This window comes from Chenopodium quinoa, unplaced genomic scaffold (assembly GCF_001683475.1).
Source record: "Chenopodium quinoa cultivar QQ74 unplaced genomic scaffold, ASM168347v1, whole genome shotgun sequence".
NCBI lineage: Eukaryota > Viridiplantae > Streptophyta > Magnoliopsida > Caryophyllales > Amaranthaceae > Chenopodium > Chenopodium quinoa.
This window is the reverse complement of record NW_018744970.1, coordinates 767,016-777,564: the sequence shown is the minus strand read 5'-3', so window position 1 is coordinate 777,564 and position 10,549 is coordinate 767,016. Positions and strand designations below refer to the sequence as shown.

The 10,549-nt window shown below is 34.2% G+C and overlaps 1 long non-coding RNA gene across 2 annotated transcripts; it reads left to right on the top strand.

Moving 5' to 3' along the window:
• The first annotated feature begins 411 nt into the window (after positions 1-411).
• On the top strand, positions 412-3,195 carry LOC110706459. Of its 2 annotated transcripts, XR_002508344.1 has the most exons (6): positions 412-545; positions 626-687; positions 765-835; positions 1,697-1,759; positions 1,840-1,910; positions 1,998-3,195. It is a non-coding gene; the product is annotated as an uncharacterized LOC110706459 (long non-coding RNA). The 2 variants fall into 2 exon arrangements; XR_002508343.1 differs by having other exon boundaries at positions 1,697-3,195.
• The last annotated feature ends 7,354 nt before the right edge of the window (positions 3,196-10,549 follow it).

The window sequence follows — 10,549 nt, the reverse complement described above, 5'->3', positions numbered from 1 at the left end:
CATCCCTCCTATTTGGATGCTTCCTGAAAGGCTAAGCCCATCTCGAATATCTTGATAAGCAACGTCGCCATTTTGCTATAGGGAAAATGTAGGTCGTTTTCTAGCCTTCCATAGATCTAAACTAAATTTATAAACACTCGACCTACACTACTAAAATTCGGTGATTTTACGACCGTTTTATTGCGACTGCTATAAAAATGGTCGCAATTATTATAAATTACGACTGTTAAAAAGTCTATAGTAAAATTCTATAATTGTGACCGTTTTTAAATTATTTGCGGCCGTTGTGCCGGTCGTTGAAATTATGTCATTATTTTATTAAAAAAATAATTACGACCATTCTGAGTGTCGTAGATTCGGTCGTAGTTTTTTTAAAATAAATTTAAAAAAAGTCGTTGTATTTTAATTTTCATGGGGAAATGGTAAAGAAGAAACAGAGAAGAAGGGGAAACAGGGAAACAACGAAGACAAGAAGGCAAAATTGATCGCTACTCCACCTGTTCTTCACATCGATGAGCATTGTTCGACCGGCGACGCTACACTCGGTATGTAATCTTTTTAAAAAAAAATTTCCTTACTTTGTTCGGTAACCCTAACAATTAGTCGTAAACCAACCCCCAAGCAGGACTACCATCGCCAGCTTCCCCTCCTCCCACTCCCTCCTTGTTTTCCGATGCCGGTACTCAGGTTAGTCACTGCATTTTTTTATTTAATTAATTTGGGCGAAAACCCTAATTTTGGGTCACAAATGAACCTCTTCGCAGGGCTACCGTCGTCGCCTCGCCGGGCTCCTCTTCTCTCCGTCCCTCCTCCGATTTTCGTCGAGTTAAGTCAGGTAAGTCGCTGCAATTTTTTCTTTTAGAATTAGTTAATTTGGGCAAAAACCCTAAATTTGGGTCACAAATGAACCCAAATTTAGGGTTATTTTTTATTGTTTCAAGTATGGATTCGCATTATTGAATTTATGGAGTGATAAATTGACTTTAGATTTAATACTAAATTATTATGCAATTTCTTATATTACTGATTGAGTTTAACTATCGAGTTTTCATTTAATCTAAAACTTACTTTGTTGGAAAATGATGAAAAACTCTGTATTTTGTCCTCTGTTTGTAATATGTACAGAAAAATAATGAAGGCTTATATTTATTCTAGGTGAAAAAATTTTATTTGCATAATTTTAACTTAATGAGTATCCAGTCCGATTTTTTACATGATGTTCATCACTCGTGCATAATTAATTTTAACTGGAGGTGATCGTAAAAATGCTATAGTTATTTTTAAACAACACTTTATAAAATTTAACTACTTCTAGTATGTATGTACGAGATATATACCCAAACAACGTATTACTTTCAATTGTATAACAATGAACATCACCCGTACCATACCATGGCTAGGGGACTAGGGGTATTAAGTTATACTATTACCATGTTAAACGCCAAACAACGTGGCACGAGGATGTTGTATATTCTTATGCGCTAGATGGCTTTAATTGGGTTGTATTTGGTAAAAGAAACATTTAGATAAAGTCAATTAATATGGAATAACATAGGAAACCATCAAATTTAATTATATTATATTGTCTAAGAGTAATAAAGAAATTTTCTAATTCTAATTGATTTAGCCACTTTAATGTTTGGTTAAATATGGGAAAATTTCAGTCTTGAACTATTTATTAAAGTTATGTTCTCAGGCCTACTGTAGCCGGAATCCTCTTATATCCGTCCCTCCTCCGTTTTTCGTCGAGTAAACCTAGGTAATTTAGTTATTTTTTTTTTATTTCTTTATTTTGTCTAAAATAGCTAATTGAGGGTCGCAAATTAACCCCCTTTGCAGCTCCACCATCGCCAGATTCCTGTTGTGCCCTTGCCACCTCCTTTTTCATCTTTTTCCGTTGCCGCCATTAGGTAAGTTGTGTATAGTTATTTATTTTTTTAATTTTAAAGTTTTTTTCTATATACCCTACCTAAAATTGTAACACCATCGTATACCAGGACCACCTTCGTCGCCGCCTCTGCTTTTTCGGTAAACTCCTCCACTATCTGTTTTCTTCCCTTCTTATTTAACTACTTCTTTTACTTTTGTAATATGATTCATATTTAGTTTAGTTGTTTATTGAGTTGTGATCTATATATTTTTTAAAAAGCATCCTTATTAGTTGCGTTTTTATTTCAGTTTACTATCATTGCTTTACTTTGTGAATGTGCTACTTGTTTAAGCGGGTTTTCCTAATGATTCTTAAATGGTCACTTTAGTAATATCAAGAGGTTTGCTAATAATAGCTTGGTTCATTGTTGGATTTTTTACGCTTTATTATGCATAGGCTTGAACTTGGATGTGTTTTGATTGGAATAGAAATTTATTTTGCTTTATGTCCAATGTAGGACTATTGGTTGGTATGAACTCATGTGTTGAATAATTTTCGTTTTTGTTTAAAAAAAATGATTCCTATAGAATTGTTTTAGCTTTATTAGAAATATGTATGTTTATATGAGAAGTTGTGTTAATCTTTTGAACATTGACTGGTGTGTACCCCGGGCAATGTCCTGGGTTGCTAGTTTGTGTACTTCTTGCTTTAATTTAGCAATTATGTTCGACTATTTGTATAGTAAGTGTGTGAGTTCGGGCAGTGCCTTGTATGTCACTTCTTTTTTTTACATCATATGTGTTTATATTCTAATCTTATGAAAAATAAATAAATCATATAACCTTTATTTTACTTAATAAATGAAAGGAATATATAATATTATGTGCAGCTTGAAACATTAATAATAGTTGGTTGAGATGGTGAATGTATTACTTATATGTATTGGAGGTTATGGGTTTGAATATTGTTCAAAGCATATTTTATTTTGTTAAATGAAGTGGCTAACTTACGATGATGACGTGGCTTTGTGACGTAGGACACATACTTTGAAGAGTGCCACGTGGCACCGTTCCTTTAGAAGGAATGTCTATTAATATATAGTATAGATTTGTATTATGGTTCTATAATATATTTTGTTAATTATTTTGTTTTTTCATTTAATTTTTTTCATGAATGGTTACATGTGGTTTTTTTTTTAATATTTTTATATTTTGATTTTTGTTATCAAACTCCCATCATTGTATTGTAAATTATATATAATAAGTATTTTAGAAAATATTAAAAATAATTTAAATATTTCTCAAGTAATTTGGTAAAAAGTTAACCCGTGCATGGATCGGAATAAATACTATTTTCTATAGTTAATGGTCAATATTATAAATTGCGACCGTTTGTTGCTGTCGCAATTTTCTGAACAATTATGACCGTTTTTCTACATGTCGCAATTTGCAGATTTTTACTACCACCATTTACCTGTCGCAATAATTTGAATTTTGTGGCCGTCTTAGCTGGTCGTAATTTCAAAAAAATTGCGACTGCCTTACTTGTCGTAAATAACGAAATACGTCAACTTAAAAACAGTCGTTAAAAATAATAAAAACGGTCACAATCTGATCTGCGACCACCAAGTGGTCGTAAATTTTTTTTTTTGCGACCAATAAAATAACGACCGGTGTGTTACATTGGGTGACAGTCGCAATTACACTATGCGACCGTTTTTCTTATATTTTGCGACCGTTAGTGGCGGTCGCAAATCATTGGTTTTTTAGTAGTGCAACCTAATACGAGTATATGGTAAGTCAAGAGTCGAACCCAAAGGAATGAGTAGGTGTATGCTATAGCCTAGGTCAAGCTACTTCGAAGATTATAGAAAGATATGGTCGGTAACTAAAGTATCAAAAAGCTAGATTAATCAAGAAATTCAATATAATAAACACTAGGGATATAGGTTCCACATGCAAGCTCAATGATTATGCTAATTGATGGATCACTCAATCAATTCAAACATTACAAAGGACAAACAATAGTTTCAATCAATGGAATCTAAAAGCTATCTCCTATAAGTCAATCTAAGGTTCACTATGAATGTATAACAAGGAATATCATAATCAAATTCAATCAATTGAAGCAACACTTAAATCAAGGCATCATGTCATTGAAAATTGCAATGCAATCTAGATTAATCTTATAGGTTGATTGTAGGCGTCGTTTGAAGGGCGCCAACGTTAAAGCCTGTGTGATTATTCTTGGCGGTCATAGGAATTGGGGATTGACGTATACGATTAGGGACAAAGAAAGAAAGGACCCGCCAACAAGTTTTTAAGGAACTTTTAAATCGTTCATGGATCATAAAAGGCAACCACGACAAAAGGACAATGATAGGCGTAGACACCCATTTGTTCTCCCCAAAACCAAACCCGGTGATGAGTATCTTTCATGTTGAATCATAATCGAATGAAGTGGAAGTGTGGAAAGTCTAGTGTTGCGGATAGTTTTAATTTCTTTCCTTTTCTCTCTGTTTTTGAAAACCTATTTTAAGAAAACAGCCAATCCACTTTGGTTGGTGCATGATATGAGTCCAATAGTACTATAGTTGGATAGGGTTTGAAAAGAACTTTCCAACGTTATATTATAAGCCCAATTCCGATGATTATTGAAGAAGTTACGACCAAATTACTAAACTGGGCCCGGTTCGAGCCTTATATGCGGCCCAATGATATAGGGGAGGGCCTAATATGGATTTATCATTCCTAATGCAATTAGGAATGGTTTTAGTCTTCTAGATTCTTCTAGAAGGTTCTTTTCGTTCCTAATTCAATTAGCATTGATAAATTGATTTTTGTTGACTTTTTAAAGTTTTAATCAGAATAAAAGAGTGTTTTTAAGGAAAATACGATTTTATCCTCCTGTACGGTTAAATTTTATTTGATTTTAGAAAACGCATCAAAAACTCGATTAGCGCCTAACGCCAGCATTAGCGCCTGGCGCTAAGCTTGGCGCCTGGCGCTAGCATTAGCGTCTGTTGCTAATGTCAGTGTCTGGCGCTAACTCCGTTTTTTCACGTTGGAACTATGGTTAGATTTTCTATCTTTTTGGCTAATTTTCTCTATAAATAGCCTCTTAAAAACTCCATTTTCAATCACCAATTCTCATCTACAATCATCAATTCCTTAGTTCTCTCATTCTTTTCTTTCTCAAAGCTAAAGCTTTCTCTCTTTTTTCTAAACCAACCCCTTTTTACAAAATTCCGCACTCACAAGACATAAATAAACCTAGCCAAGTTCGAAGTTGCCTTCGCCCTAGACGTGAAAGGTTTTAATTTTTGAGGGTTTGGTCCCAAATATCTCTTTCAATTATTATTTAATTTAATTGTTTTGTTTATTATTTTCCTTGAAGTTACTAACGCGTGTATTTTGTTATTAGAAAGAGGTACGAGGCATCCAAGTAAGTGCTTTAATTGTTTAATTGATATTATGATGTAGAAATCATGCTTAGATTGTTATTATGATTTCTAGAATCATGTTAGGATGTCTTTCTGAATTTGATATTTAAGGTGACAACAATAAATTCTTAGTAGCCTGTTTAGGGTAAAGAATATAATATCAAGAATGATTAAAAGTATGATGCCTTCTATTTTCTTTCCTAATATTCATGTTAGGGTCAAAGCTTTGATTTTTATTGCTTAGTGACATGCTAGGGTTTGTTATTAATCTTGTAAGTATCATGCATAGGGTCTTGCTATTATTATGCTTTAACATGATTATGATTATTATTATTATCATTATGATTATAATTTTATGATGATGATTATTATAATTATTATTATAACTATTTTAATCATTATGATTATAATTATTGTTATTGATGATTATTATTATGTTGCTTGATGATTATCTATTGTTATTGCTCTAACACACCTTTTATGCATGTTTAAAGGGAATTGGTACTTGTAATCACGCTGAATAAGATAATTAATAATCTTGTTTAGGGTTAATTTGATTATAATTCAAGTGATCGCCAATAATAGATTTATTTGTGGATTAATATTCAACCAACATAGATAAACAGGTTTAGGGTAAACCTATTGATTGCATGTTAGTTAAAAAGCGCACATGAATATGATCAGAGTAAAGTAGAGGCCTATTATTTGGACAGGTTCAATCTCTTTTAGGTTGGATTTGTACCTTCATCACCGAACTACCAGTCATGGTTCCAGACCTATTAGAGTTGACGATCTCCTGGATCGTTAAGGGCTGTAACCTTCACCTCGTGAACGGTTTACAAGTTCCTAAAACTTGTTGGCGACTCTTTTGCTCTATCTTCTTTCCTCGTGGCGCCAGTAACCTTTTATCGAAGATAGAAATTTCAACTACTTAGAACGGTTATTTCGACCTCTTACAGCAATTTTAGGTTCCTTGGTACGCCAATTTGCCCCTCTAAGAAACTTGACATGATTTAGTAATCGGCACGGTTACAATCGCATTAAGTGATCGTCTCACTTAGCTTAAAGCGCCTAAGCATTGGCTCAGCGGAGGTACCGACATAATGGTTCATAAACAGCGAAGGTACCGACATAATGGTTCATAAACATCAAAGGCACCGACAAAATGGTTCATAAATAGCAGAGGCACCGACGTAATGGTTCACAAGTAGCAAAATCGCCGACGTACTCGCATAGCGGAAGCAAAGTTCAAACGAGCTTTTGAAAATCGACAAGCATAGGTCTTCGGTAATTTCCCTCGGAATATTATCGCAACAAATGAGGATGACTTCAAGCGAAGATATCTTTGACAGCGTTCCCTAGCTTGCGGTGGGTTGTCACAAACATCTAGAGGTGATTTCAGGTGAATATATCTTTGATCGTGTTCCCTGGCTTGCGGAAGATGGTCACAAAGCGCTATAAGGTCATTTCAAGCGAAGCAATCTTCGATGGGGTTCTCTAGCTCATAGAAGTCTATAATGGCAGAATTGGAGGCAGTTACAAGCGTAGCAGTCTTTAGGCGGTAATCTCTAGATTGCAGAAGAGCGTCAAAACAAACAGCAGGATGGCATTCCCTAGCTTGCGGAAGGTTGTCATAACAACAGCAACAAATTGGTTACCTTCAGAGATGTGTGCTCGACGGTGCAAGATACGCGTTTCTTAACTATTTTATCTGTTTAACTAACACTAGTTTGCAGGTATCGGCGTTACAAGAATGGTTTGGGATCACGGAACGTTCTGAATCATTCTCAATCCTGTCGACTTTGACTTTTGTTTTTGAAACTTGCGTTTCACCAAACTCAGTCAAAGTGGGGGCTTATGTAGACATCCATTTGTGTCTCCCCAAAAACAAACCCAGTGATCAGTACTTTTCACGTCGAATCATAATTGAATGAAGTGAAAGTGTGGAAAGTCTAGTGTTGCACTTAGTTTTTATTTCCTTTCTTTCTCTGTGTTTTGAAAACCTATTTTAAGAAAACAGCCAATCCAGTTAGGTTTGGTCCATGGAAAGGGTCCAATAATAGTGTAGTTGGGTCAGGTTCGAAAAGAGCTTTCCAAATATTATAAGCCCAATTCCGATGAATAATGAGGAAGTTATGGCCAAATTACTAAATTGGGCCCGGTTTGATATTTATATGCGGCCCAATGATATAGAGGAGGGCCTAATATTGATTTATCATTCCTAATGCAATTAGAATTGATTAGAGTCTTCTAGATTCTTCTAGAAGGTTCTTTTCATTCCTAATTTAATTAGCATTGATAAATTAACTTTAGTTGTCTTTTAAGAGTTTTAATTAGAATAAAAGAAGTGTTTTTAAGGAAAATACGATTTTGCCCTTCTCGTACGGCTAAATTTTATCAAATTAAGGAAATGCGTGGAAATTGTTTTCCAGCGTCTAACGACAGGACCAGCGCCTGGCGCCAGGCTTGGAATCTGGCGCTAGAGTCCAGCGTTTGGCACCAAATTGTTTTATTCTTTTTGAAACTCTGATTCGTTTTTTTTATCATATCCCGCTGATTTTCTCTATAAATAGCCTCCTAAAACCTCCGTTTTCAATCATTAAAAAATCACCACTCTCTTCAAGAATCTCTTGATATCTTCTCTCCCTTTTCTAAACTAGCTTTTGCATACAAAATTCCGCATTCACAAGACCTAGAAACACCTAGCCAAATTTGAAGTTGCCTTCGCCCTAGACGTGAAAGTTTTTAATTTCTGAGGGTTTGGTGTCAAATCTATATTTCAATTATTTAATTTAATTGTTTGTTTATTATTTTCCTTGAAGTTACTAACGTGTGTATTTTGTTATTAGAAAGAGGTACGAGGCATCCAAGTAAGTGCTTTAATTGATATTATGATATAGAAATCATGTCTAGGTTGTTATTATGATTCCTAGTATCATGTTAGGGTGTTTTGATCTTCCTAATATTATGTTTAGGGAAAAGGTTATAATATCAAATATGCTTATTATGATTTTTATGATGCTTCCTATTCTTTCCTAATATTCATGTTAGTATTATGTTAGGGCTAAATATTTGAACTTTATTGTTTAGTGACATGCTAGGGTTTGTTATTAATCTTGTTAGTATCATGCCTAGGATCTTGCTATTATTATGCTTTAACATGATTATGTTTATTATGATTATTATTATTTTGAATGATGATTATGTTGCTTGATATTTATTGTTATTTCTTGATCACGCCTTTTATGCATGTTTAAAGGGAATTTATACTTGTAATCACGCTTAATAAGATAATTAATAATCTTGTTTAGGTTTAATATTATTATAATTCACGAGATCGCCAATAATAGTTTTATTTGTGCATTAATATTCAACAAACATAGATAAACAAGTTAGGGTTAATTCCTATTGATTGCATGTTAGTCAGAAAGCGCACATGAATACGATCAGAGTAAAGTAGAGACCTATTATTAGGGCAGGTTCAATCTCTTTTAGGTTAGATTTGTACCTTCATCCCCGAACTACAAGTCATGGTTCCAGACCTATTGGAGTTGACGATCTCCTGGATCGTTAAGGGGTGTAACCTTCACCTCGTGAATGGTTTACAAGTTCCTAAAACTTGTCGGCGACTCTTTTACTTGAAATATTCCCTACAGCCACGTACTATTGGAGTTAGTGTTAGCAGCTTTTTGTTTTACAAGGTTGTCTTCAATATCAATTACAATGTCATAGACGGCCTTAAAGGCGTTGAAGTTGATTTGATATTTGAGATGTTTTGACTATTTTTCCTAGAGGTTTTTTATGAACATTCTTACAGACTCTTTTTCAGTAGGGACCTCAATCATCTTGGCATTTCCCCCCACTGATTAAAGAAAGAAGTAAACCTTCGTTCTCTTTTTGTTTAATTATCTCAAGTTCCCTATGATCAGTTTCAACTTGAATGTTGCACTTGTATCCATCAATAAAAGCATTTACAATGGTATCCCAAGTAAAAAATTTCTCTTTGTCAAAGGAAAAGAACCATTGTTGACAGATAGTTTCTAGTGATAAAGAAAATAGTGTATGGAAAATTTTCTTATCTATCCCTTTAATATTCATTATTGTTTCAAATGCTCTTAAAAGGAAGTAGGGATTGTTTGTTGCTTTGAACTTAGGGATGTCAGTGGCACTGAACTTTTGCGAAAGAAGTTCCTTATCCACTAAGACCCCTTGTGAGCTAATGCCTTGGAACCTGTAATCATTGGATATCTTGCTCAAGCTTTCTTGCATGAGCTCCATTTGTTGTTGCCTTACAGGATCATTAACTTGAAGTCCTATGTTCTTCATCAAGTCAATTAGGTTGGCTACATCCTTCTTGAGTTCATTAACTTCTTTTTAAGTGATCATGATCTTCTTAGCTTTCCTTTTCCGAGGAATAGGTTTATCAAACAGGAGTATCTGACCGAAAGTGTTGTCTTTGACTAGCCGCCCTTCTTTTCTTGACCAAGTGCTATAAATTAAACCATTTATTTATTTTAATTACTTGACTCAAATTTGGTTATGACTTTATGCAAAAAATTGGATGTATTTTTGAATACCAAGTAAGGTTTTAAACATATACGGTTTTATTAGAGGATTAATATCCGACTTACCCCCCTAAAAAATTGACGGAAAGACACGCATAGAAGACTATATAGACAAGGTCAAGATGTGACATGTTATGTATGTGCTTTAATAGTGAATGTGAGTAACATACTTTGACTCTTTTGGTGAGACCATGGGACTATGTGCCTAGACTCGATTAAGGACTGAATATAATTACTTCCATTAATAAACTAATTAAACTGTATTAGTAGATAAATTAAATTGACACATCGTGAGGACTCGAGCAAAATTACAAGCTATCGACAGACGATTGTACCAACGCAAGACGCTGGCAGCCAACTCCAAACTACAAGATCGTCGCCTGGTGTTGGACACTAGCGTGTGGCGCCACAGTCCAAATCTTTGCGCCGTTATGGAACATCGACCTAGGACTGTTTTTAGTATTTTTCTCTAAAAGGTTAAGCTTAAAAGTTGTACTAAGTCCAATTTGATCAATTTGTTAAACTTTCATTATTTATTAATTAATTAATTAAATTAGCAAAGTCCTTTTAGTCATTATTTTAATTTATTTAACTCAAACACAAGTCAAGCAAACGGTTAGGAAAAAACACATAGAGTATGCACAACAAATAATAATGCACAAGTAGTCATAT